Source organism: Dipodomys spectabilis, unplaced genomic scaffold, assembly GCF_019054845.1.
Source record: "Dipodomys spectabilis isolate Male_0828 unplaced genomic scaffold, ASM1905484v1 ptg000212l, whole genome shotgun sequence".
In the NCBI taxonomy this organism is placed as follows: domain Eukaryota; kingdom Metazoa; phylum Chordata; class Mammalia; order Rodentia; family Heteromyidae; genus Dipodomys; species Dipodomys spectabilis.
The window spans coordinates 2,190,463-2,217,682 of NW_024870889.1; positions in this window are offsets into that span (position 1 = coordinate 2,190,463).

Genomic DNA, 27,220 nt, shown 5'->3' on the forward strand with positions numbered 1-27,220 from the left:
GGTCAGCTGAGGCTCCAGCAGCTGGGCTGGCTACCAGCGGGGTCCTGCCACAGGCACTGCGGCCTGAGTGGCTGAGGGCTCAGCGGTGGGTGTGCCGGGCCCGAGCTCTGCGTCCGCCGGGGTCGCTCCTCGCCTCTCTGTGCCTCTGGCTCCTCATCTGTGCAATGGGCTGTCACAGCGGCTGTCCGAGAGCTCCTCATCCAGGTGCAGGAGCTGTGGCCGCAGAGCACGGCTCCCTCACGCCTGCCCAGTGCAGGGCCGTTCCAGAGCCCCTGGGGCCTCAGCACCGCGGGTGAGGGGCATGGGTGGGGCAGGGGCGTGTGAGGCGAGGCCGTGCTGGTGTGTTCATCCGCAAGGAGGGCCCGGCCCCGGTGTCCCTCTGCGTCCCGAGGTCAGCCTGGGCTGGTCGTGCAGGGACATGGCTGGCTGTGCGGGGGTACGGCTGGTCACGCGGGAGCCATGCAGGCTGCTCTGCGGCTCTGGAGGCCAGGGCAGGTGGGGCGCTATGGCTGAAATTCCTTACCAGAGTCTGGGCTGCCCCTGGGGGGCAGGAGAGGGGAGCGAGGTCCCGCCTAGCCTCCGCATGAGCGCTGTACTAGCCGGCGCAGGCCCCATCTCTGGGGCTGTGGATGGCTTGAGATGGCGCCAGGCTCAGGAGTCTGGATGGAAGCCAGTAATCCATGGTTGGTCCTGGCTCCAGCTGCCCACGTCGCCATGAGCCCGTGGAAGGGTCTCGCAGAGAAGAGCACTCCTGCTGGGCACTGGTGGCACACCTCTGGGCCTAAGTGTGGAGAGGCTTGCGATCCACAGAACCTCAGTGTGAAGCCAACCTGGGCAGAAGTCTTCAAGATTCCTGTCCAATGAACCAGCAAAAAGCTGGGCTGGAAGTATGGCTCTGGTGGAGGAGTGCCAGCTAAGCAAACCAGCTAAGCCAGTGTGAGGCCCTAAGTTCAAATCAGTGCTGAAGGAAGGAAGGAAGGAAGGAGGGAGGGAGGGAGGGAGGGAGGAAGGGAGGAAGGAAGGAAGGAAGGAAGGAAGGAAGGAAGGAAGGAAGGAAGGAAGGAGGGAGGGAGGGAGGAAGGAAGGAAGAAGGGAAGGAGGGAAGGAAGGAAGGAAGGAAGGAGGGAGGGAGGAAGGAAGGAAGGAGGGAGGGAGGGAGGAAGGAGGGAGGAAGGAAAGAAGGAAGGAAGGAAGGAGGGAGGGAGGGAGGAAGAAAGGAAGGAAGGAAGGAAGGAAGGAAGGAGGGAGGGAGGGAGGAAGGAGGGAAGGAAGGAAGGAGGGAGGGAGGGAGGGAGGGAGGGAGGAAGGAGGGAGGAAGGAAGGAAGGAAGGAAGGAGGGAGGGAGGGAGGAAGGAAGGAAGGAAGGAAGGAAGGAAGGAAGGAAGGAAGGAAGGAAGGAAGGACGGAGGGAGGAAAGAAGGAGGGAGGAAGGAAGGAAGGAAGGAAGGAAGGAGGGAGGGAGGGAGGGAGGGAGGAGGGAGGGAGGGAGGGAGGGAGGAAGGGAGGAGGGAGGGAGGAAGAGAGGAGGGAGGGAAGGAGGGAAGGAAAGGAAGAAGGAAGGGAGGAAGGAAGGAAGACAGAAAAGAAGGAAGGAAGACAGGAAAGAAGGAAGGAAGGCAGGAAGGAAGGAAGGAAGGAAGGAAGACAGAAAAGAAGGAAGGAAGGAAGGAAGACAGGAAAGAAGGAAGGAAGGGAGGAAGACAGGAAAGGAGGAAGGAAGGAAGGAAGGAAGGAGGGAAGGAGGTAGGGAGGGAGGGAGGAAGGAAGGAAGGAAGGAAGGAAGGAAGGAAGGAAGGAGGGAGGGAGGGAGGGAGGGAGAGGGAAGGAAGGAAGAAAGGAAGGAGGGAAGGAAGGAAGGAAGGAAGGAAGGGAAGAAGGAAGGGAGGAAGGAAAGAAGACAGAAAAGAAGGAAGGAAGGAAGACAGGAAAGAAGGAAGGAAGGCAGGAAGGAAGGAAGGAAGGAAGACAGAAAAGAAGGAAGGAAGGAAGACAGGAAAGAAGGAAGGAAGGAAGGAAGACAGGAAAGAAGGAAGGAAGGGAGGAAGACAGGAAAGGAGGAAGGAAGGAAGGAAGATAGGAAAGAAGGAAGGAAGGGAGGAAAGAAGGAAGGAAGGAAGGCAGGCAGGCAGGAAGGCAGGGAAGGAGGAAAGAAGGAAGGAAGGAAGGCAGGCAGGCAGGAAGGCAGGGAAGGAGGAAAGAAGGAAGGCAGGAAGGCAGGGAGGGAGGGAGGAAGGAAGGAGGAAGTGGCCAGAGGCCCTGCCCAGAGCGTGTCCCCGCTGTGGGGGGAGCCGAGGGCATGTGAGATGCCCTGCTCTCCGTGGGCACCTGACATGTGCAGGACCACACACGGGACGCCGCACTGCTGGAAGCCAGACAGTCCCCACGGTGCACTCTGGGAGCTGCTCGGGAGCCGCCTTACCTTTGCACCGGTTCAGCGAGGCGGGGAGGGCGGCCTCTGCTGGGGGCGCCCACGGAGACGTCTCTGGCTCCTCAGACGTTTGGGTGGTGTTCGTCCTGGCAGGCGGAGACCCAGTTACACAGCTCACTTTGCAGACCTTGAAGGTTGGCCCAACAGATCAACACGTGCCGAGGCAGCGCCGGGTGCTTGCGTCTGGTCTGTGGCTTGGACTTAGGGGTGCCGTGGTCCCTCTGGGGCAGGACAGCACCAGGGCGTATGACAAGTGTGAAGTTACCACCACTGGGTGCCCGGCCTGGAGGCTGACGCCAGGAGCCTGCGCTGACCTGGGATGGGAGGGAGACCCTGTCCACCCTGCCCCAAACTCCCCAGAGACTGGGGGCAGCAAGGCCACCACGGCCATCCAGCCCTGCGGGCAGGGCAGCAGATACCTGCGGCCCCCGTGTTGTCACGTTGGGGTCTGCTGCTGGTCAGCCACCCCCCCTCCCCCCGTCCATCACCAGGCAGGTTAATGTATGCTTGGTCCAGCGTGCAGTGCTGTGTCTTGGGACCTGGGATCCCTGACAGCCCCAGAGGAGCCCTGCGCCCCTGCTACCTATGCAATGTCCCATCTTTCCCCAAGGACACAGCCTCTCTGTCCCAAATCATTGTGTGGTCCTTACTGACCATCCGCGTTTACCTCTGCACACGGCTCCGGTCACTGCTGGCTTCCTTATGTGCAGGACTGTGGAGAGAGCCCGGGCTTCCAGACGTTTCTGCAAGGGTGCAATGGCTGCAGGGCAGGTGCTAAGCTCCCTTCTCTTCCTGCTGCGGGCACCAGGCACTGTGCGGGCCTCCGCTAGCCGACCTTCGGGTGGAGGTGCTGGGAGGCCCGCAGGGGTGACGGAGGAGCAGCAGGGGTAGAGGTGGAAGGTGGAGACCTTGGTGAGGAACGTGGGCTCTGCGGGCAGGGCTCTCGGAGCACCTGCAACTTAGAGTCCCTCATGCTGGTTTCTGGAAGCTTCTCTCCTCTGACTGGGTTGGTCTTAAACTCAGTGAGTGTGTGGACGCAGGACCCTCTGAGCCCCAAGTCCCCGTGTGGTCACAGCCCAGACCCTGCGGGGAGATTCCGTGGCCAGGTGGCAGCATTGTTCCTCTCTCTGCCACATGGGTGCTGTGGGCAGTGACCAGCCGGGGAGGTGGCGAGCCTGGGAGGTGGCCGGTCTGGGGAGGTGGCCGGTCTGGGGAGGTGGCCGGTCTGGGAAGTGGCCGGTCTGGGGAGGTGGCTGGTCTGGGGAGGTGGCCGGTCTGGAGGTGGCCGGTCTGGGAAGTGGCCGGTCTGGGGAGGTGGCCGGTCTGGAGGTGGCCGGTCTGGGGAGGTGGCCGGTCTGGGGAGGTGGCTAGCCAGGTGGTCTTGGAGGTGAGAACAAATCCTTGGCCTTGTGCAGTGTCTGGCAGATTCTCGGCCTTGGTGACAACTGTCTCTTTCTGGAAGCGAGGCTTTGGTGTTGCCCACACGGCGGTTTGCCATAGATTCTAAAATGTTTCATAAACATTTGGCCTCCAGTCTCCAGGGTTCCTTTTGGGCTTCCTCATGGAGAGGGGGTGTTTTCACCTGGTACCTGGGAAACCACAAGCCGGATGGGCAGTGTGGGCTCCCGCGTCCCTCAGGGTGGCCTCACCGGCCCCTGGAGATGTCCCCTGTCCCACATGGTAGTTCTACTGCGCAATCAGATTGGGGGCACCGAGAGGAGCTTTGGCAGGAGGGAGGAGAAGGCATCTGTGCACAAAGCGCCCTGGGCCATGGAGGCCTCTTTTCAGGACAGTCCTGAGGCCAGGCAGGACGTGATCAGAGGTCGGACGCCTGTGCTGAGGGCCCAGGCTTCAGTCTTGGGCCTTGATGGCCGTGTCTCTAACGGGCTCCAGAAGTGGCAGCATTGCAAGGTCGAGTGGCGTGGAGCTCGGGGAGTGTGGGGATGACCAGTGCAGCTGCTGCCCGGGAGGCCAGCCGCTGCCTCCCAGGGGAGCGCTGGGGGGGGCGCTGTCCAGTGCAGCTGCTGCCTGGGAGGCCAGCCACTGCCTCCCAGGGGAGCGCTGGGGGGGGGGCGCTGTCCAGTGAATCTGCTGCCCGGGAGGCCAGCCGCTGCCTCCCAGGGGAGCGCTGGGGGGGGGGGCGCTGTCCAGTGCAGCTGCTGCCCGGGAGGCCAGCCGCTGCCTCCCAGGGGAGCGCTGGGGGGGGGGCGCTGTCCAGTGCAGCTGCTGCCTGGGAGGCCAGCCGCTGCCTCCCAGGGGAGCGCTGGGCGGGGTGGGGTGGGTGCTGGCAGGGCACAGCTGGGGTCCAGGGTGGGGGGGGGTGGGTGCTGGCAGGGCACAGCTGGGGTCCAGGGTGGGGGGGGGTGGGTGCTGGCAGGGCACAGCTGGGGTCCAGGGTGGGGTGGGGTGGGTGCTGGCAGGGCACAGCTGGGCGGGGGTGGGGTGGGGTGGGTGCTGACAGGGCACAGCTGGGCGGGGGTGGGGTGGGGGTGGGTGCTGACAGGGCACAGCTGGGCGGGGTGGGGGGGGTGGGTGCTGGCAGGGCACAGCTGGGGTCCAGGGTGGGGGGGGTGGGTGCTGGCAGGGCACAGCTGGGGTCCAGGGTGGGGTGGGGTGGGTGCTGGCAGGGCACAGCTGGGGTCCAGGGTGGGGTGGGGTGGGTGCTGGCAGGGCACAGCTGGGGTCCAGGGTGGGGTGGGGTGGGTGCTGGCAGGGCACAGCTGGGGAGGGTGGGGGGGGGTGGGTGCTGGCAGGGCACAGCTGGGAGGGGTGGGGTGGGGTGGGTGCTGACAGGGCACAGCTGGGGTCCAGGGTGGGGTGGGTGCTGGCAGGGCACAGCTGGGGAGGGTGGGGTGGGTGGGTGCTGGCAGGGCACAGCTGGGGTCCAGGGTGGGGTGGGTGGGTGCTGGCAGGGCACAGCTGGGGTCCAGGGTGGGGTGGGGTGGGTGCTGGCAGGGCACAGCTGGGGTCCAGGGTGGGGTGGGTGGGTGCTGGCAGGGCACAGCTGGGGTCCAGGGTGGGGTGGGGGGGGTGCTGGCAGGGCACAGCTGGGGTCCAGGGTGGGGTGGGGTGGGTGCTGGCAGGGCACAGCTGGGGTCCAGGCAGCACAGAGGCACTGAGAAGGCCCCTCCGCTCCCACAGCAGCTTCTCGGGAATATACGGGCGGCACCGCGCCCCGAGCAGGCGTGCTGGCCCGCGCCCCGAGCAGGCGTGCTGGCACCTTGCCCCGAGCAGGCGTGCTGGCCCGCGGCCCGAGCAGGCGTGCTGGCCTGCGCCCCGAGCAGGCGTGCTGGCCCGCGCCCTGGGTCTGGCTATGTCGCCCGGCCATGGAGAGCATGGATCCCTCCGGGCTGAGCGGAAGCGTGTTCCTGGGGAGCGGAGTCCCGTGTCTCCTGGTGGGGCCACAGGTCGGGGCGGTATAGCCAGACACCCAGAAACCTTCAGGGCTTCAGAGCAAGCGTCCTGGGCCGGGCAGAGGCGTGGCGGGGACAGTGACCAGGAGGGCTGTGGGGGCGCCCACCTTGCTCAGGCCGGGGGAGGGGTTCCCATGGCCCAGGAGGCAGGGAAGGCCTCCCCGGCTCCCGTCACCCTGGAGATGGAGAGCCAGGCTGGCACTAGGACTGACTTAAATGAGCACTAGATGGTGAGCCTGGCCTCAGGCAGGTGCAGCCCGGCCTGGCCCGGCCCTGCCCGGCCCTGCCCCGAGAGTGCAGGACTCCCTGCCACCTTCCATCCCCCCACCCCTCCCACCCCCTGCACCCGCCTGAGACTGCAGCCAGGTGGGAGGCTGTCCTGCCTGGTCTCGTAAATCTCACCATTTACAGCTATTGATGGCACGAACATGGCCTATTGATCGGAGTCCGGGGCTGGCCAGGCAGCGCGTGGACGGGCGGGTGGCCGCCGGGTGTGATGAATTGGCAGATCGAGTGCCTTGCTCTCCGACAAGTGATTGTTTCAGTGAAAATGAGAAATAACGATCCGGGCTGGAAGTGGATTATTGAGAAAGACATCCCGCCACGCGATCACCCTGCCATTCTCGTGGCCGGGTGTCCAGGGAGAGGCGCGCCCCAGGCCCCCCTCCCCAGGCCAGGCGGGGAGCTGCGTGGGGATCACAGAAGTCGGGCACACGCATTGTGCCCACCCTTAGCACAGAAGGCGGCCCCGGTGGGCAAGGTGGGGGGCGTTTTCCTGGCTTCTGGGGGGACTCTGGTGGCCAGGTGGGCCTAGAGAATGAAGGATGTGAGTGGGTACTGTCCACCCGTGACCGCGGTGCTCATGTCTGGCCCAGGCCGCTGTCCGTGGCTCCTGCCGCCTCTGGCCCGCGGCCGCTGCTCTAGCCCCTAAGTTGCTGCTGGCTTCTGGGGGCTTCGGGTTCCCCCGATGGGTGTGAACTACAGATGTCCCCATATGGATGGATGCCTGCGGAGCCAGAGCAGTCTCTGCGCCTCCCCGCCCTCCGTCCCCGGTGCCTTCCTCCCTCTCTAGCTCTCCTCTTCTCCCCCTTCTTCCCTCCTCCCCTTTCCCTCCTTTCTGGTACTGGTCTATTTCAGGAACCCCAGGAAACCCATGCAGCCTCCGGCAGTGGGGGCTGGAACTGAGGTGATTGTGGGGTTGGCGAGGCCAGCTCAGGGCTGGGCATGCTCGGGGGGCCAGCTCAGGGCTGGGCATGCTCGGGGGGCCAGCTCAGGGCTGGGCATGCTCGGGGGGCCAGCTCAGGGCTGGGCATGCTCGGGGGGCCAGCTCAGGGCTGGGCATGCTCGGGGGGCCTGCCGCCGCTGCCCTGAGGCGGGGCAGGGGCACAGAGCTGCTCACTCCTTCCCCGCTGTCGGCAGCTCCCGGGGCGCTGGGCGCGGCGCGGCAGGGGTTAAGGTAGGAAGCTCTCGCAGAGTGGTGCTCAGAAAACGCGGTGCTGCTGTGATGTCATGCTAATTCCATTTCGGGAGCATTTAATCTCATTTGCCATGACTGCTCCTGGCCCCTGGTGAGTCACGAGGCTCCCGGGCCCGAGGGCAGACGCCCAGGGCACCGCCGTGGGGACAGAGCTCCGCCTCTGGCGAGACAGGATGGCTTGGTGTCCTCTCCTTGGAACTCTCCAGAAACAGGCCCGCTTGTCCCTGCCCCTTTGTGGGGTTCACTCATTGCTCAGGCCCCAGGGCAAAGGCCCGAGCGGGGAGCTCCAGGGCAGGGACTCCTGAGAGCTGGCCAGGGAGAGGGGCGGCCATGTGCACCTGCGGTGCTTGCAGCAGGCATGTGGCACAGGGGGAGGCTGGGTCGCTCAGACCGTCCCCAGGGCCAGACAGAGGGCATCAGCTTGTGGGGGGTGCCGGAGAGGAGCAGTCGGGGCCTGCAGGGAGAGAAGGGGCGCAGACCACGGCTTAGCTTTGAAGGGCCAATGAGAAGCTGGGAGGCTGGGTATGGGGGTACGGCTGTGGGGAGGGGAGGCTGGGCATGGGGGTACAGCTGTGGGGAGGGGAGGCTGGGCACGGGGCAGAGCTGTGGGGAGGGGAGGCTGGGCACGGGGCAGAGCTGTGGGGAGGGGAGGCTGGGCACGGGGCAGAGCTGTGGGGAGGGGAGGCTGGGCACGGGGCAGAGCTGTGGGGAGGGGAGGCTGGGCACGGGGCAGAGCTGTGGGGAGGGGAGGCTGGGCACGGGGGCATGGCTGTGGGGAGGGGAGGCTGGGCACGGGGCAGAGCTGTGGGGAGGGGAGGCTGGGCACGGGGCAGAGCTGTGGGGAGGGGAGGCTGGGCATGGGGCAGAGCTGTGGGGAGGGGAGGCTGGACACGGGGCAGAGCTGTGGGGAGGGGAGGCTGGGCACGGGGCAGAGCTGTGGGGAGGGGAGGCTGGGCATGGGGCAGAGCTGTGGGGAGGGGAGGCTGGGCATGGGGGTACAGCTGTGGGGAGGGGAGGCTGGGCACGGGGCAGAGCTGTGGGGAGGGGAGGCTGGGCATGGGGGTACAGCTGTGGGGAGGGGAGGCTGGGCACGGGGGCAGAGCTGTGGGGAGGGGAGGCTGGGCACGGGGCAGAGCTGTGGAGAGGGGAGGCTGGGCATGGGGGTACAGCTGTGGGGAGGGGAGGCTGGGCATGGGGCAGAGCTGTGGGGAGGGGAGGCTGGGCATGGGGGTACGGCTGTGGGGAGGGGCGGCTGGGCACGGGGCAGAGCTGTGGGGAGGGGCGGCTGGGCACGGGGCAGAGCTGTGGGGAGGGGAGGCTGGGCATGGGGCACAGGCCTGCAGGACTGCTCGGATTCCAGGGACTTCGCAGCCCTCAGCTCACGAGGCCCGAGGCCCTGTGCCACCTGTGCCTTCAGTGGCACAGGATGGAATGAGCCTGCTTTCTGGGTGCGTGTCCTGGCCGCCCCTGCACAGCCTGTGGCTGGACACAGGAGACTGGGCCGCACTGTGCCCTCCAGAGGCAAAGGAGACACTCCCAGAAGCACTGCTCCAGAGTGAGGGAGCCCAGGGGGAAGGAAGAGGGCGGGGGAGGGGGGGAGGAGGCCCAGGGGGAAGGAAGAGGGTGGGGGGAGGGGGCCCAGGGGAGGGAAGGGGGCCCAGGGGGGGGAGGGGGCCCGGGGGAGAGAAGGGGACCTGGGGGGGGCGGGAAGGGGACCTGGGGGAAAGAAAGGGGCCCCGGGGGAGGGAAGGGGACCTGGGGGAGGGAAGGGGACCTGGGGGAGGGAAGGGGACCTGGGAGGGGGAAGGGGGCGGGGGAGGGGGGAAGGGGGCCCAGGGGGAGGGCAGGGAGGAGCTACGGGTGTGCAGCACTGGCTTACAGAAAGCCCATAGGCTGAGGTGGGTGTGGGCCAGGTTGGCGTGGCCCTGGCCTCTGGGTCAGGATGAGGCCAAGGCCCTGCGGGGACCGTGGTTGGATCTGGCCCGTGTGGGACCTGTGGGGGCCCCGCACGCTGCCTGCTTCCACTGCCGGCCTGCCTCTTCCTGAACTGGCAGGTATTTCCTTCAGCCAAAGTCCCCAAGGCTGCAGGGGTCTGCAGGCCTGGAGTGGGTGTGGACCACAGCCCCAAGAAGGCCACCAAGCCCTGGGGCCAGACCTGAGGGACCCCAGCCTTCTAGGCAGAGGCCTCCAAGCTTCCAAGAAGCTTCTGTCAGTTCATACTTGGGCCTGGGCCTGGCTGGAGCTGGGGGCTCAGAGGAGAGCTGTGTCCCAGCTCGTGGGGTCCCCACAAGGCCCTCAGGCCCCTGTGTGGAGGGCTGGGGGCTGGGGTGCACACAGAGGGAGGCTGTGGAGGGCAGCCTGGCCAGGGCCCCTGTGGACCTGCAGGAGTTCGGGGGCTCCCACGCGTCCTGGCAGGGGCTGAGGTCTAGAAGGGGCTGGAGACGCTTGTCCTTGTCCGAGCTAGCTTCTAACCCCTGGCGGAGCAGGTGGCCCAGCAGGTGAACCTGGCCCGGGGCTGGAGATGCCAGAGCATCACTGCTAGATTGAGAATCACAGGTGTGCACACATCACACCTCATGCCCGGCCTGGTACCATGGAGCCCAGCATTCCCTCTGTGGTGGGGGAGAACTCTGGAGAGCAGGATCTACACCCTGAGCCCTTCCGAGGTCACAGCTGGACCTGGGCCTGGAGACCGCAGTCAGCTCTGGGGGCCCTGGTGTCTCCACAGAGGCTCCCCCCACCAGTCCTGGGTCCGCGGCCACAGAGGCCCTCCTTGGTGCCCGAGCCTTCCTAACCCAGGCTGCCGAGCATGAGGCAGGCATGAGGCTGGGCAGGAGCCAGGGCGGGGCCGTCGGCTCCTGGCTGTGTGACTCAGATTCAGGCGGTGTGGCGGAGGGCCCGGCTCTGAGATCTGTGGGCTCCTCTCTGTGTGGACAGCATGGCGGGGTGGCAGGGTGAGAGGGTGAGGAGGGCTTTGGGGGAGCAGGCTCTGCTGTTATTAGATCATCTCATTTGCAAACAATAAATGTCAGCGCGCAGGAGACCCTCCGCGGACCCCTGAGGAGGCAAGCCCAGCCTTTGTCTGCCTCTGCCCCTTATTAGAACAGCCTCAGAGCCGGGCAGATAAACAAGACAATTAAATATAAATGATGTCATCTCCCTCACTCATTCGCATTAATGAGGCGCCAGGGCCCAGGCGGAAGCTGGAAATGCCGAATCCGATTAAAAAGCGACCAAGAGGCGGCGTGGACCGTTCCTTTGTGACGGCGGAACAGGGCCCGGGTCACCTGGTCGCTGAGTCCCTCCGGGTGGCTCTCACAGGGGCTGCGTTTAACCAGCGAGTGTTCACTGTCTTGAGTCCCCTCGTTGATGGGACGAGGCACCCGGGTGAGAAGGAATGGCCCTAGTTCCAGGCCAGACATCCCACGTGCCGCCCGCGGGGAGAAGCAGGCCGCGGCCGGCGCCCGGGGCCGGGCGTCCTCCCTCCAGGGCCGCTAGGGCCCGGGCCAGCGCCCCCTCCTCGGCTCTCAGGGCAGGATGGCAGCGGTGTGTGGGGAGCCCACACCAAGAGGCAGAGTCAGCCACTGCCCGCGACGCGGCGCACACAGATGCTGGGGTTGGGGAGAGGGCACCGTCAGGGGATGGGTGTGGGAGAGGGCACCGTCAGGGGATGGGTGTGGGAGAGGGCACCGTCAGGGGATGGGTGTGGGAGAGGGCACCGTCAGGTGATCGCTTCCTCTCGTCAGAGGAAGCTGTTTGCTGTGTCCGGGTGGTGCCCACTGCCCGGCCTTCCCAGCCTTGTGGGGCCGAGGCTGGTCCCTGTGTTGAGGCCTGGGCCTCCACGCATCCTGCATCCCCGGGGGCCCCTCCGAGCCTCCCATGGGGCCCTGCGCCCTGCTGCCTGCGGCCACCGACTGCCCTCCTGTGTACCCGCGTGTCACAGGGACCCTGTGGCAACCCAACCGCCAGGAGGCCCCGCCTCGCCGGAGGAGCCCCCGGTCCGGTTACTTCCTCCCAGGGCCTCCGAGCCAAGGGGCTGCATCTGCCCGTCTGCGTGGCCTCCAGCCCATGTTTCCCAGACCCTCTGTGATGCCCAGGGGGAAACAAAGTCCCAGGGAGAAGGTGTCTGTACTTGTGGGAGCACTGGCTCCTCCCCGTGGGTGCTGTCCAGGCATGCACAAGACCGCCCTGCCGGGCTCAGGCAGCCTGGGGACAGGGACCTGAGGCCCACTGGGCCCGTGCTGGACCTTGCTCGGCTCTCTGCCCGCCTGCCCCCCAGGGAGGATGTCCTTGGGCACCGGCGAGCGTGTCTGTCACCGTTACCCTCGGCTTGCACCGCGGTGGGCGCTCCGCTCCTGTGGTACCGTTTCACCATGAGGGTGCCGAGCCTCGCGAGATGGATTCTCTGCAGACAATCGCGTTGCCTTGTGCTTTTTATTCCTTAGCCTGTTAACATAGTGAGTGACAACGGTTGGTTTTCAAATGCTAAGTCAGCCTCAAATTGCGGAATAAAACCTTTGGTCATGGTGGATAAATCTTTTTATGCACTGCTGGCTTCTATTTGCAAATATGTTGTTAGAGGTTTTGTGTCTTGTTCATGGGGTTGCAGTCTGTAGTTTGATCTCTCTTGGGCGTATGATTGGCAGATTTTGTTTCCTTTGAGATTTGTTTTTGATCCATAGGTTGCGCTGTTTTACGGTGGAGGAACCTGAGCGAGGGACGGTGCACACCTTTCAACCTCAGCACCGGGAGGTGGAGGCAGAGCTGGCGTAACTAAACAAGCAGGTGAAAACATCAGGTGGGTGGCCTTGCTTGTGGGTGGGACGGTTGTTCTGTTTACTTAGGGGACGGACGGCGGTCTGGCCTCTCTGCCTGGCCTCGCTGGGGCCCGTGGTCTTGGGATCAGCACTATTCACAGAAGGATGAGTGACAGAGGCCAGCAGATAGACCTGGGGAGAAGGGCCGAGCCTGGTGCCCGGGTCTGAGGACTGGCTCTGTCCCTGTCCTGGCAGGGGACTTTTCCAGGGCTAGACAGAGTGTGCCGTGGCCCGCTGGAGGAAGGGACTGACTGGATGCGCGGCCACCCCGGTCACCCGGCTTCCCTGCTGCTGCCCACCGCCCTGGCCCAGCTCCTGGTCTCCCGCGCGCCCGCCCGCCCATAGCCCGGTCATGCCACATGCCTGAGCGAGGTTGTAATTGGAAAGCCTGACCAAGGGCTTAAATTAAAAATCAAATACTAGAGCACCAGTGCTGTTTAGATAACTAAAATTAAAACATAATTGAATTTTCCCAGGGAAAAATATCTTGTGGAAATTTAATTACGGAAGTAAAAGACAGGGTTTTTAAAAATAGATATATATGGTTTTTAATTCAGGGTTATTTGCAAAGCAAGCTGCTGGGAGGAGGAGGGAAACAGAGAGGCCCATGGGGGCCCTGGGCTGCAGAGCCGGGCAGGCTCTCCAGGGCCGGGCAGGCTCTCCAGGGCCGGGCAGGCTCTCCAGGGCCGGGCAGGCTCTCCAGGGCCGGGCAGGGTCTCCAGGGCCGGGCAGGGTCTCCAGGGCCGGGCAGGCTCTCCAGGGCCGGGCAGGGTCTCCAGGGCCGGGCAGGGTCTCCAGGGCCGGGCAGGCTCTCCAGGGCCGGGCAGGGTCTCCAGGGCCGGGCAGGGTCTCCAGGGCCGGGCAGCACCCTCACTGTGGCCACGCAACGGCAGGCCGCATGTCCCTTCTTTCTTCTGCGTGGGAAAGGTAGTGCTGACATGGCTCCATGCTCCTGCACCAGGGTGGTGCTGTGAGTACGCCTGTGGACCGCCACAGCAGCCCACGCCAGTGGTGGCCACCACTGGCCCTGGGGGGTGGCAAGGCCACGCTGGACACGGAAGCTTCCGGCACTGCAGAGCGGCTCTGAGAGGCCTTTCCCAGGAGTGTGCTGCCAAGGCCGGGCCAGGGCTGCGGCACAGCTGGAGCCGGCGTGTGTCAGGAAGGAGCCCTGTGCAGGGCCCAGGTCCAGTTTCCTCACTGTGCCCCACGGTCTGTTCTGCGGTCACCCAGCCTCAGGCACGGGGCTTCTCCATGCTGGCCCTGTGCGGTCTCCAAGGACTCAGCACCCCCGGTGTGGCCTGAGCCCTCCCGCCCCGCCCCTCCCCTCCCCTCCCCTTCCTCTCCGCTCCTCCCCTTCTCCTCCTCCCTCCTCCCTGGTTCCCCTGGGGTGGCTCCTCAGTTTGGGGGCTCTGCTGGTTCTTGGGGTGAGTGGGGGACAGTGAGCAGAGCAGGGGTGAGGTTGGGCACAGCCCACCTCGGTCTTCCAGGTCCCCCGGGAGGTCCACTTCCTGCCCGTCTGCTGACAGCGTGGCCCACCCGTGCTGGGCTCCGGCCGGAGGGGAGGAGGGCCTGGCGGAGGGGGCTCGGGGAAGGGGAGAGATGTGAAGGAGAAAATGTCTGGTTGCTGCAGCAGAGCTCTGACCGCAGAGCCTCCTCCCCTCCCCAGAGCGAATCGGTCTCCGAATTCACCAGCCTCCACACTTGAAATGCACAGAGGGAAAAATATGTGTTTTACATGCGTAGAACCTTTTTACAGGGGACATTCGCCAAGGATAAGCTTCCATTGCGAATAAAAAAATAAGGGGGAAAAAGCCCTTCTGAAGGCCAGCCTCCTGGAGGGCACCGGGCCGCGCCCCAGGGAGGCCGGGGACAGACCACGAATCCCAGCCTCAGGAGTCCCCTCCCCGGGGCCACGCCTGGCCCTCACCCACCTCTGCCCAGACCAAGGCTACATCCTAGGGAGCAGGGTGCCCGGCAGATGGGGGGAGAATGGAGGGAGGGGCTGGGAGCAGCCCGAACCCCGCAGGAGAGGGCAAAGCGTCCAGGGTCTGGGCCGGCGGGCTGGCAGGCAGAGCTTGCCTGGCCTGGGGGCTGCACCCACCGGGGGGGCTGTGGACGGGTCTCAAGGAGGACCTTTTGAAATTTTTTTCAGACCCTGCCTCAGAGATAGTGACGCCTCTTAAAACGTGGTAATTAAAACCCTCTCTGTTCACAGCAATAAATCCACGCCGCAGCACAACTTTCCTGCAAAACGACCTTGCAGCCTGATGCTTTCCGGAGCGGGGTTATGCTCTCCCACCTTGCGGCTGGACACACGGAGCATGGGTCCGGCCTTCCCAGGATCCCAGCTCACACCACCCCTCGGGTCAGCCGCAGGCCTGGCACCGTGGCCGGGCTCCCAGGCCCGGAGGCCCGGCCCCACCCGCCTCCCTGGGCCTTCTTCCCCAGGAGCACGCACCGGGCTTTTTAAGTGGTTTAAGAAAGCACGGAGGTTTAATGTATTACAGGAATATAATTGCATTTTTATTGCTCATTACTTCTGAGTTAATTACATAGCAACCGCAGTATCAACATCAGGTGAAGCCGTGGACGTCCGGGATATGGGCTGCAGCCTGGCTGGGTTTGGGGGGCCTTGTGGGTCCCAGCGGGCTCAGGGGCGCAGGGGGCTGAGGCTGCCCGTGGGGCCGGCCCCGCAGCCCGTCTGCAGCAGGACTGCAGCAGGAGGGGCCGACCGGGCTGAACTTCCATGAAGCTCTGCCTTGGCCGGCTCTGCCTGCCCGCTTACCCCACTTGCCTGGGTGCTGACATTCTCCTGGGTCTCCTGGGGCCTTCCCGGCCGGGCAGCCGGTGTCCTCCACCCAGGCTGCAGGCAGAGAAGATGGGCCTAGCTAGGAGGGCTCCCCCCGGCCCCCCGCGTTGCTCCCAGCCCTCTTGATGCTGGCTGTGGCCTGGGCAGGCCCCAGGGTGGCCCTGCCCTCCACGCGGCTGCTTATCCCAGGGCACCAATCAGAAAAGCAAAGAAGAATGTCTAAGATGTCTGCCCACCTCCTGAGAGGTGGCAGGGCCGGAGCTGCAGGCCCAGGAGCCTTCATGGCTCAGCCCGGAGGGGCATGCGGGTTCAACCTGCCCTGCCGTCACAGATCACATCGTGTGTGTATACAACACACACACACACACACACACACACACACACACACACACACACACACACACGGGGTCCTGGCCGCTCACTGAGGCCTCTCCTCCTGCAGCCAGCCCGCCTGCCCCTGGTGCTCAGGGAGTCCTGCTGGACTCCTGGTCCTGAGTTCCATGACAGGGATAGTGACACGCAGTGTGGCCTTTCCAGAGGCCACGGACGCCGCTGGGCCCATGGCGGCCACGGCTGAGGTGCCACAGATGGCAGCTGCCCGCCCACCAGCGCTCGCCAGCCACCTCCCCACAACCCGGGGCAGGAGGCCTTGCCTGGAGGGCACGAGAGTGTGCGAGCGTGAGGGCGAGCGTGAGGGCAGGACGTGCACACTGCACACGTATGCACAATTATCTGAATGGACTCACAGATGCACGAGTGTGAACAGTGTACAGTCCGCAGGTGTGAGGGTCATAGGTGTGAGTGCATGTGGGTGTGAGTGTGCACATGTGTTTGCAGGGTACGGGAGTGTGGGTACCTGTATGTGTTCAGTGTACGTGGCCGTGAGTGTTATGTGTGTGCATTTGCAGTGTACATGGCTGTGGCGTGGGTGCTCACACTCCAGGGAATGCGTGTAGGAGGCGTGCTGTGGTGTGGGTGTTCACACTCCAGGGAATGCGTGTAGGAGGCGTGGCTGTGGCGTGGGTGCTCACACTCCAGGGAATGCGTGTAGGAGGCGTGGCTGTGGCGTGGGTGTTCATACTCCAGGGAATGCGTGTAGGAGGCGTGGCTGTGGCGTGGGTGCTCATACTCCAGGGAATGTGTGTAGGAGGCGTGCTGTGGCGTGGGTGTTCACACTCCAGGGAATGCATGTAGGAGGTGTGCTGTGGTGTGAATGCTCACACTCCAGGGAATGCGTGTAGGAGGTGTGCTGTGGTGTGGCTGTCCACACTCCAGGGAATGCGTGTAGGAGGCGTGCTGTGGTGTGGGTGTTCACACTCCAGGGAATGCGTGTAGGAGGTGTGGCTGTGATGTGGGTGCTCACACTCCAGGGAATGCATGTAGGAGGCGTGCTGTGGCATGGGTGTTCACACTCCAGGGAATGCGTGTAGGAGGCGTGCTGTAGCGTGGGTGCTCACACTCCGGGGAATGCGTGTAGGAAGCGTGCTGTGGTGTGAGTGCTCATACTCCAGGGAATGCGTGTAGGAGGCGTGGCTGTGGCGTGGGTGCTCATACTCCAGGGAATGCGTGTAGGAGGCGTGGCTGTGGCGTGGGTGTTCACACTCCAGGGAATGCATGTAGGAGGTGTGCTGTGGTGTGAATGCTCACACTCCAGGGAATGCGTGTAGGAGGTGTGCTGTGGTGTGGCTGTTCACACTCCAGGGAATGCGTGTAGGAGGTGTGGCTGTGGCGTGGGTGCTCACACTCCAGGGAATGTGTGTAGGAGGCGTGCTGTGGTGTGAATGCTCACACTCCAGGGAATGCTTGTAGGAGGTGTGGCTGTGGTGTGGGTGCTCACACTCCAGGGAATGCGTGTAGGAGGCGTGCTGTGGCGTGGGTGCTCACACTCCAGGGAATGCGTGTAGGAGGTGTGCTGTGGCGTGGGTATTCACACTCCAGGGAATGCATGTAGGAGGTGTGGCTGTGGTGTGGGTGCTCACACTCCAGGGAATGCGTGTAGGAGGCGTGGCTGTGGTGTGGGTGTTCACACTCCAGGGAATGCGTGTAGGAGGCGTGGCTGTGGCGTGGGTGCTCACACTCCAGGGAATGCGTGTAGGAGGCGTGCTGTGGCGTGGGTGCTCACACTCCAGGGAATGCGTGTAGGAGGCGTGCTGTGGCGTGGGTGCTCACACTCCAGGGAATGCGTGTAGGAGGCGTGCTGTGGCGTGGGTGCTCACACTCCAGGGAATGCGTGTAGGAGGCGTGCTGTGGCGTGGGTGCTCACACTCCAGGGAATGCGTGTAGGAGGCGTGCTGTGGTGTGGGTGTTCACACTCCAGGGAATGCGTGTAGGAGGTGTGCTGTGGTGTGGGTGCTCACACTCCAGGGAATGCGTGTAGGAGGTGTGCTGTGGCGTGGGTATTCACACTCCAGGGAATGCGTGTAGGAGGTGTGCTGTGGCGTGGGTATTCACACTCCAGGGAATGCGTGTAGGAGGTGTGGCTGTGGTGTGGGTGCTCACACTCCAGGGAATGCGTGTAGGAGGTGTGGCTGTGGTGTGGGTGCTCACACTCCAGGGAATGCGTGTAGGAGGTGTGGCTGTGGCGTGGGTGCTCACACTCCAGGGAATGCGTGTAGGAGGCGTGCTGTGGCGTGGGTGCTCATACTCCAGGGAATGCGTGTAGGAGGCGTGCTGTGGCGTGGGTGCTCACACTCCAGGGAATGCGTGTAGGAGGCGCTCCGACCCCAGGGCCCGGCTGGTTCATCCATCTGCGAGTGGCAGCTTGGTGCCAGCCCCGACCGTGGGGTGGCTGCCACGTCAGCAGGGGTGCGGTCCTGGGGCCCGTGGCGGGAGGTGTGGTCTGTCGCCGTGCGTGCAGAAGCTGGGCCATTGCTCCAGCAGGCGTTTCTCACAGCAGTGAGGCACAGGAGCACTCGGAAGGAGTTGTGAACGCTGCTTGTAATTCCGGGTCTTGGCAATGGCATCTCATTTGGCTTCAACTCCTTGCAGTCGCGTGTGATGCATGTAAAGATATTAACTGTACGAATTTCTCCAGGGACCACACCAAGTGCCTGGATCTGGAAGCTTCCACCACAGAGGCTCACTGTCTCATAATTCTGGGGAGCGGTGCGGTGGGCAAGGGCGGCCCCCGGGTGTGAGGAGAGGCCTGTCCGTGTCCCCTCCCCGTTCCTTGCGGCTGCGTTCTGAGATCTCAGGATGTCCCTTCGCGGTGGTGGGTCACCCCCGCGGTCTTCTATCTCAAGCGCCTCTTCAAAGGCTCCGGAGACCTCCAGACGTCGCCGCGCGAGGCCCGGGGCTTGGGGACTCCGTCGTCCACATTTGGGCCCATCATGCCAACAGGGAACGGCCGGGTGTGGACGTTGTCAGGAGTTGCTGAGCCCGTGCCGATAGCTCGCGCTCTGCCGCTGTCCCGCGGCCCCATCCTCGGGAAGGCTTGGGTGGGCATTTCTCCACGGAGCCCTGGGGCCATGCCGGGATGTAATGATCCCGTCTGGAACCGCAAGGGCCATTGTTGCTGGAGCATCATTTCTTCTAAACCTCCCTGGCCCAGGTAAGAGAGGCGAGCTCCTAGGATTGCTTTTTTTTTTTTGGAAAGAGAAAAATCCATCAGGAGTTCACGCCAATATTTCCCACTTAAATGTGTGATTGCAGTGGTTCTTGATTTTTGAATGCATACATTTCTCCTTTTATGCTGGGAGTCTTGGTTCCTGATGACATCTGCATAAATGCTCCCCTCCCCCCCTCCCCCCCATCGGGTACCCGCAAGGCCTGATGAGCACTTCTCTGGTGCCCTCCAGGGGGCCCATCTCCCCAGCGGGCTCCGGGTGGAGGTGGCCTGTGAGACCTGCCGGGCCCTCAGGAGTTCCTGGGACCAAGGCCAGTTCCCACCCTAGAGCCCCAGACTCAGCCAGCTCACGCCTCAGGCCCAGCCCCCTCACAAGGTCAAAGGGGGTGCCCAGGTTCACCGCAGCCCTGCGGGGAGTGCGAGACGCTGCCGCTCATGTGTGTCAAAGGTCAAGCAGTGCGGAGTTGGTGTCAGGGGCAGAATGACCCCCGAGACGCGGGACCCTGGGCCGGGCGGGACCCTGGGCCGGCGGGGTCTTAGGGCGACGGAGGCTGAGAAGGTGGCGCTGCATGTGTTTGCAGCTCCTTCGCGGGGCGCCGCATGCGTTTGCAGCTCCTTTGCGGGGCGCCGCATGCATTTGCAGCTCCTTCGCGGGGCGCCGCATGCATTTGCAGCTCCTTCGCGGGGCGACGCCATGCGTTTGCAGCTCCTTCGCGTGGCGACGCCATGTGTTTGCAGCTCCTTCGCGGGGCGACGCCATGCGTTTGCAGCTCCTTCACGGGGCAATGCCATGCATTTGCAGCTCCTTTGCGGGGCGCCGCATGCGTTTGCAGCTCCTTCGCGGGGCAATGCCATGCATTTGCAGCTCCTTCGCGGGGTGCCGCATGCGTTTGCAGCTCCTTTGCGGGGTGCCGCATGCATTTGCAGCTCCTTCGCGGGGCAATGCCATGCATTTGCAGCTCCTTTGCGGGGCGCCGCATGCGTTTGCAGCTCCTTCGCGGGGCAATGCCATGCGTTTGCAGCTCCTTCGCGGGGTGCCGCATGCGTTTGCAGCTCCTTTGCGGGGTGCCGCATGCATTTGCAGCTCCTTCGCGGGGCAATGCCATGCATTTGCAGCTCCTTTGCGGGGCACCGCATGCGTTTGCAGCTCCTTCGCGGGGCAATGCCATGCGTTTGCAGCTCCTTCGCGGGGCGACGCCATGTGTTTGCAGCTCCTTCGCGGGGCGACGCCATGCGTTTGCAGCTCCTTCGCGGGCGACGCCATGCATTTGCAGCTCCTTCGCGGGGCGCCGCATGCATTTGCAGCTCCTTTGTGGGGCGCCGCATGCGTTTGCAGCTCCTTCGCGGGGCGACGCCATGTGTTTGCAGCTCCTTCGCGCGGCGCCACATGCGTTTGCAGCTCCTTCGCGCGGCTCCATTGCTCCTCTCCGTTCATCCCTGAATCACCGTCATCGGGGGATGTGCCCGGCAAACCCGTCCACCCGTGTGGTCGCTGCCAAGCCTTGGCAACTCTGAATTAAGTCGCCGTACGCATCTCCAAGGGAACGCAAGTCTTCCACCCCGTTTGGCGTTTGGCTGTCGTGTGGACGTAGCAGAATCCCGCGGTGGCTGCCTGTGGGTCCCCAGGCGCCCCGTGGCACGTCGCAGGCAGGCCGAGCCGTCGGCTCGGAGCTGAGGCCTAGCCTTAGACGGAGCCCCCCTCCCGCCGGTTTCCTCACTGTTGAGTTTTACGTGTTCTCTGCACTTTGGGTACCAGTCCTTTATCAGCGAGGTGTTTTGCAAAGATTTTCTTCCCCATCTGCGACTCTTTCTTTCTCTCAATAGAGACTTTCACTGAGCAGAAGTTTTATGATTTAATTCTGTTCATAATTCCATGAAATAATTCCTAGATGTAGAGATGGCGCCGTCAGAGAGTCAGGCTGCTTCCCCTCCCTGCGGGTGGCCGCTCCCGCCTGACTCTGGTTCATTTCTTCTTTTCCTCTGTAAGGGGCGCACTCCCGCAGCGCCTCGCCTGACTCTGGTTCATTTCTTCTTTTCCTCTGTAAGGGCGCACTCCCGCAGCGCCTCGCCTGACTCTGGTTCATGTCTTCTTTCTTCTGTAAAGGGCGCACTCCCGCAGCGCCTCGCCTGACTCTGGTTCATGTCTTCTTTCCTCTGTAAGGGCGCACTCCCGCAGCGCCTCGCCCGACTCTGGTTCATGTCTTCTTTCCTCTGTAAAGGGCGCACTCCCGCAGCGCCTCGCCTGACTCTGGTTCATGTCTTCTTTCCTCTGTAAGGGCGCACTCCCGCAGCGCCTCGCCTGACTCTGGTTCATTTCTTCTTTCCTCTGTGAGGGCGCACTCCCGCAGCGCCTCGCCTGACTCTGGTTCATGTCTTCTTTCTTCTGTAAGGGCGCACTCCCGCAGCGCCTCGCCTGACTCTGGTTCATTTCTTCTTTCCTCTGTAAAGGGCGCACTCCCGCAGCGCCTCGCCTGACTCTGGTTCATGTCTTCTTTCTTCTGTAAGGGCGCACTCCCGCAGCACCTCGCCTGACTCTGGTTCATGTCTTCTTTCCTCTGTAAAGGGCGCACTCCCGCAGCGCCTCGCCTGACTCTGGTTCATGTCTTCTTTCCTCTGTAAGGGCACACTCCCGCAGCGCCTCGCCTGACTCTGGTTCATGTCTTCTTTCTTCTGTAAGGGTGCACTCCCGCAGCGCCTCGCCTGACTCTGGTTCATGTCTTCTTTCCTCTGTAAAGGGCGCACTCCCGCAGCGCCTCGCCTGACTCTGGTTCATGTCTTCTTTCTTCTGTAAGGGCGCACTCCCGCAGCGCCTCGCCTGACTCTGGTTCATTTCTTCTTTCCTCTGTAAAGGGCGCACTCCCGCAGCGCCTCGCCTGACTCTGGTTCATGTCTTCTTTCTTCTGTAAGGGCGCACTCCCGCAGCACCTCGCCTGACTCTGGTTCATGTCTTCTTTCCTCTGTAAAGGGCGCACTCCCGCAGCGCCTCGCCTGACTCTGGTTCATGTCTTCTTTCCTCTGTAAGGGCACACTCCCGCAGCGCCTCGCCTGACTCTGGTTCATGTCTTCTTTCTTCTGTAAGGGTGCACTCCCGCAGCGCCTCGCCTGACTCTGGTTCATGTCTTCTTTCTTCTGTAAAGGGCGCACTCCCGCAGCGCCTCGCCTGACTCTGGTTCATGTCTTCTTTCCTCTGTAAAGGGCGCACTCCCGCAGCGCCTCGCCTGACTCTGGTTCATGTCTTCTTTCCTCTGTAAGGGCACACTCCCGCAGCGCCTCGCCTGACTCTGGTTCATTTCTTCTTTCCTCTGTAAAGGGCGCACTCCCGCAGCGCCTCGCCTGACTCTGGTTCATTTCTTCTTTCTTCTGTAAAGGCGCACTCCCGCAGCGCCTCGCCTGACTCTGGTTCATTTCTTCTTTCCTCTGTAAAGGGCGCACTCCCGCAGCGCCTCGCCTGACTCTGGTTCATGTCTTCTTTCCTCTGTAAAGGGCGCACTCCCGCAGCGCCTTGCCCTGCCCTTTTTGTTTTGTTCCACGTTATTTTGTCATTCTATTTTATTTCTTTTTTTTATTGACACGGACTAGTGAACAGAGGTTTGTCCCAGCCCTCTGCTCGCGTACAAAGCATCCCGGCCACATCACCCCTCTGTCGGCCTCCCCTCCCTTCTCCCTTTCCCTCCCCGAGTCTCCTCAAGCCGTGTGTTCCATTTCCGCAGGTTTTGTTATCAGGTGTTTGTCTGTATTCTCCTCCCTCTCCCTCCACACAGCGCAAGCCTCTCCCACCCAGGTCTGCCCCAGGCAGGAAATGTTCTGATTCCCGTTGGTCTTTGTGAAGGTCTGTGCTCCTCATCTGGAACAGTTCCTGGCAGTACCTCACACACCCGTGCACCATGCTTGGGTCAGGTGGATCCTGTGTGTGTGTGTGTGTGTGTGCACAGACACATTGATCCTACACGTGCATACACTCAGATTTATGGCTCAGGTCTAACTTCCATGTGTCCTTCGTCCTTCTGAGCTCATCCTGCTTGTGGGCTTCAAATTCTGCCTTGCGGTGCCATGGGGGGGTGGTGTTCAAGGTCACAGGTCACAGGCAGGCAGGACCCCCTTGCAGACCTGCTCCTCTCAGCCGCCAGCTGAAGGGCAGGTGCCGTCCCGCATGGCAGTGCTCTGTGCTCTTCCCAGCGTCTGGGATTTCTCACAGTTTGGGGGAACTGGGGTCCCCACCAGGGCCCCTGAGGCGCCTCCCACGGCCTCCCAGGAGGAGCGTGTGCTGCCTCCCTCTTGGATTCTTGCCATTGCGGCAGGCAGCATGTGTGGCCTGGCATGGCTCCATCATGCTCTGCCTGGTGGGCGGCATGCGTGGCCTGGTGTGGCTGCACCACGTTCTGCCTGGTGGGCGGCATGCGTGGCCTGGCGTGGCTCCATCATGCTCTGCCTGGTGGGCGGCATGCGTGGCCTGGCGTGGCTGAACCACACTCTGCCTGGTGGGCGGCATGTGTGGCCTGGTGTGGCTGCACCACACTCTGCCTGGTGGGTGGCATGCGTGGTGTGGCTGCATGCTCTGCCTGGTGGGCGGCATGCATGGTCTGGCGTGGCTGCATGCTCTGCCTGGTGGGTGGCATGCGTGGTGTGGCTGCACGCTCTGCCTGGTGGGTGGCATGCGTGGTGTGGCTGCACGCTCTGCCTGGTGGGTGGCATGCGTGGTGTGGCTGCACGCTCTGCCTGGTGGGCGGCATGCGTGGCCTGGCATGGCTGCACGCTCTGCCTGGTGGGCGGCATGCGTGGCCTGGCATGGCTGCACGCTCTGCCTGGTGGGTGGCATGCGTGGTGTGGCTGCACGCTCTGCCTGGTGGGCGGCATGCATGGCCCGGAGTGGCTCCACCATGCTCTCTTTCCTGGGAGGAAGCCCTGGCTCTGTCTCTGTGACTGTGTGGCACTGGTGCTGGTCTCCTGACTGACCCGATGTGTAGACAAGACCCCCCCCCCCCCCTGCTGCTCTCCATGTTGGGCCTCTGGCGTCTCCAGGAAGCCAGGAAGTCCCGCCCGTGGGGGCCTCGGGGATGAGGCCTTTTATGGTAAAATCACTTCAATCTCGATGTCCTTCAAACAAAACCACTGAGAAACCAGTGGCTGCTGCCACGGGCAGCATGCGAAGCTCCTCCGCAGTCCACGTTAGCACTCAAGAAGGCAGCAGCTTGCGCGATGCGTCAGGTTTGGCGGAGTGACACACGCCACGTCCTGTGGCAGCCTGATCCAATCTGGCCTGGGATCCATCAGATTTTACACCTACTTCCAAACAACACCTGCGCCGCGTTCAGCTCTGTAACGTTTTGGGCGGGATTTGAACCCAGCCCCAGTCACACTGTGAGGATGGCTGAGGCACACTGCGGGGAGGGGGAGGGGGCCATTGGTGACCATCGGCCCCAGGGACACGCGAGTGGCCCCGGCGGGCTGCCCTCCCCCCCAAGCCAGCAGCTGCGGGGAGCAGGCGCGGGTCAGCGCACGCAGTGCGGTCCAGACACCATCACCTCCTGAGCCGCCGGCGATGTCCCCGCCCCGCCGGGCAGCGCCCGGCTGCCGTGTAATTGGACCATTCAAAAGTAAATTATCTGCAGCTGGAAACAAGACACTGCCTTTTAACTCGGGCATTATAAGGTCAGGACTCAAGACATCACGGGGAAAAGCATTTATTGAAAAGTGATGGGAAAATGAAATTTAAAATTCAAAGCCTGTGCGGGGTGGTGAGGCTGTGGGGGCGGCTGCTCCCCGAGCCCCGCCGGCTCCGGAGTTTTATTTGCATCTTCATCTTGCTGACGCCGGAGCGTGCCGTGTGAGCTGACTCTAGTATCCATCTGATGAGAAATAGATCTCGGGACAAAAGCGGCAGCCCTTCACACGCCCCACCCAGAGCGTGGAAGGCGCTGTGTGCCTGCAGATCGCCCCGAAGGCAGGACGCTGGCCCAGCGCTGGATCCAGGCCCCTGCCTCAGTTTCTCTCCTTGCCTTGGGCAGCCAGCTCGCATTCTGCATTTCAGGCTTTGGGCGGGACTGCTCAGGCTGCAGGGGTGCAGCTTGGACTCTATTTCTTTGAGAAGTGAAGGGGTTTTCTTGACCCTTTAATGGCAAGCCCCCTTCTCCCCCCCAAGCCCGCAAAGCCACTTCCCACCCTCTGCCATTGTCATTGTGAGAACGTCACTCGAATGAGTTTTAAGCCCGAGCCCCTCTGCGATCAGCAGCGCCCCCCCAGCCTCGCTCCCCGAGGGCCACCAGCTTCTCACTTCCGTTAACCACGCCTCCGATGCAGGACGCCTCGGCTGTTTCTAGGGTTTGGCTACAACACGTAAGGTGGGTGTGTGCACAGGGTGTGGTGAGGATGTCAGTGTCCGGTGTGGGTCAGCGTGGACAGGTCTGTGCAGCTTTTCACACCTTGCCTGATCCTTTCTGGAGTGGTTGTGCCATTTCACCGGGCCACCCACAATGCATGTGGAGGGATCTCCGCAGCCCTGGCTCTACCACACCGGCTCCCACCTGCTGCTGAGCCCGCTGGCCCTGTCTGCTGGGCGTCCTCAGGAGCCGCCCCGGCCCCGCTGGCCCCGGGTCTGCTACGGCAGCTGCGGTGGCCACTGCGTTTCGATCTCCAAGCTTTTGTGGCTGGTGTTTGCTGTTTCCCAGCTCGTTTCCTGGTTAGTCTGTCCCCCCCTCCCTGGTGGGTTCTCTCCTCCTGAGAGCCTGTGCCATTAAAAATTCCCTGTTGTCATTTGAGAGTGTTTGGAGAGAATGGGACTTACGCACGCATCCTCGCGTTCAGCCAGAGCGCCCCAGGCCCTTTGCAAGGCCTGCTCTGAGCAGAGCACCAGCCTGTATTCTGTGAGATGTTGCTCACACGTGTGTCCCCCATCTTTCCATGCAGGTTTGTTGTGGGCCTTTGACTATGGGGGGACATTGCTCCATTACTTAGTTCCAGCCGGGACTGTGACTTCTTTTTTTTTTTGTCAGTCATGGCGCTTGAACTCCTGGCCTGGGCACTGTCCCTCAGCTCTTCAGCTCAAGGCTAGCGCTCTACCACTTGAGTCACAGCGCCACTTCTGGCTTTTTCTGCTTATGTGGTGCTGAGGAATCGAACCCAGGGCCTCAGGCATGCAAGGCAAGTGCTCTACCACTGAGCCACCTTCCCAGTCCCTCATTTTCTCATTTGTTTAAAGAAGAGTTTGTTGCACTGTCTACTGGGTCAGAAGTGACTCTGTGTAAGCTAGGAGCTGGTGGCTCACGCCTGTCATCCCAGCGACTCAGGAGGCTGAGATCTGAGGATCGCGGTTCAAAGCCAGCCCGGGCAGGAAAGTCATGAGACTCTGATCTCCAATAAACCACTAGAAAACCAGAAGTGGTGCTGTGGCTCAAGTGGTAGAGCGCTCGCATTGAGCTGAAGAGCTGAGGGACAGCGCCCAGGCCCAGAGTTCAAGCCCCATGACAAACAACAACAACAAAAAGTGACCGGACGTTTCCCGAGTGTGTGCGGCGCAGGGCCGCCCTGCCGCGGGGGCTGGAAACGGCAGCGCCGCTGGATTCCCCAGAGCCGGGCTGGAGGCTCAGCTCCTGGCTCACGCCTCGCGGGGCTCTGCTCAGCCCAGAGACTCAAAACCCGGCTTCATAAGCTGCTTTCATAAACACTTCTAACGATTTTGCAATGGGTGTAAAATCCTAAGATCAACCTGCAGAAAGCAGACAGGAGACTCTCCTTTAACTTGGCGCTTCTTTAAAGTCTTTCAATGAAGTTTTAATAATTTCCTGCAGTATTTCCTCCTTCTTTCCTTCCTTCCTTCCTTCCTTCCTTCTTTCCTTCCTTCCTTCCTTCCTTCCTTCCCTCCTTCCCTCCTTCTTTCCTTCCCTCCTTCCTTCCTTCCTTCCTTCCTTCCTTCCTTCCTTCCTCCCTCCCTCCCTCCCCCCCTCCCTCCTTCCCTCCCTCCCTCTGTCATTCCTTCCCTCCTTCCCTCCCTCCCTCCCCATCCCTCCCCCCTCCATCCCTCCCTCTCTCCTTCCTTCCTTCCTTCCTTCCTTCCTCCCTCCCTCCCTCCCTCCTTCCTTCCCTCCTTCCCTCCCACCCTCCCCATCCCTCCCCCCTCCATCCCTCCCTCTCTCCTTCCTTCCTTCCTTCCTTCCTTCCTTCCTTCCTTCCTTCCTTCCTTCCTCCCTCCCTCCCTCCCTCCTTCCTTCCCTCCCACCCTCCGCATCCCTCCCCCCTCCATCCCTCCCTAGCTCCTTCTCACCCTTCTCTCGGGCTGGGCGCTGGGCTTCAAATCCCGGGGAAAGCCCTGCACCGCGGAGCCACACCCTGTCTGCTCCTGGTTTCATTCCTGGGTATTTTATTCTTGCGGCTGCTCCTGTGAATAGCGTCTCAGCAGTTACAGTCTTTAACCGTGGCTGATGTATTTGAGATATTGATTTCGCCTCCTGCGCACATGCTAAACTATTGTATTGATTCTAATTTCATGTCATTCCCCTTTGTACTTAATCATACAAACTGCAGACAATAGAGCGCTTTCTCCTTTCTTTCCCAACACATTTACCAGGACACTGGGTGGGTCTGGCTGAGGCCTGGACAAGCCCCGTGGGGGCCGCGGGTCTCGGTGCCAGGGCAGCTGTAACACAATACTCTAGACGAGCCATTTGCAAACCACACACCTTCCCTGCTCTTGGTCCTGGAACCCGGGCACCAGGGTC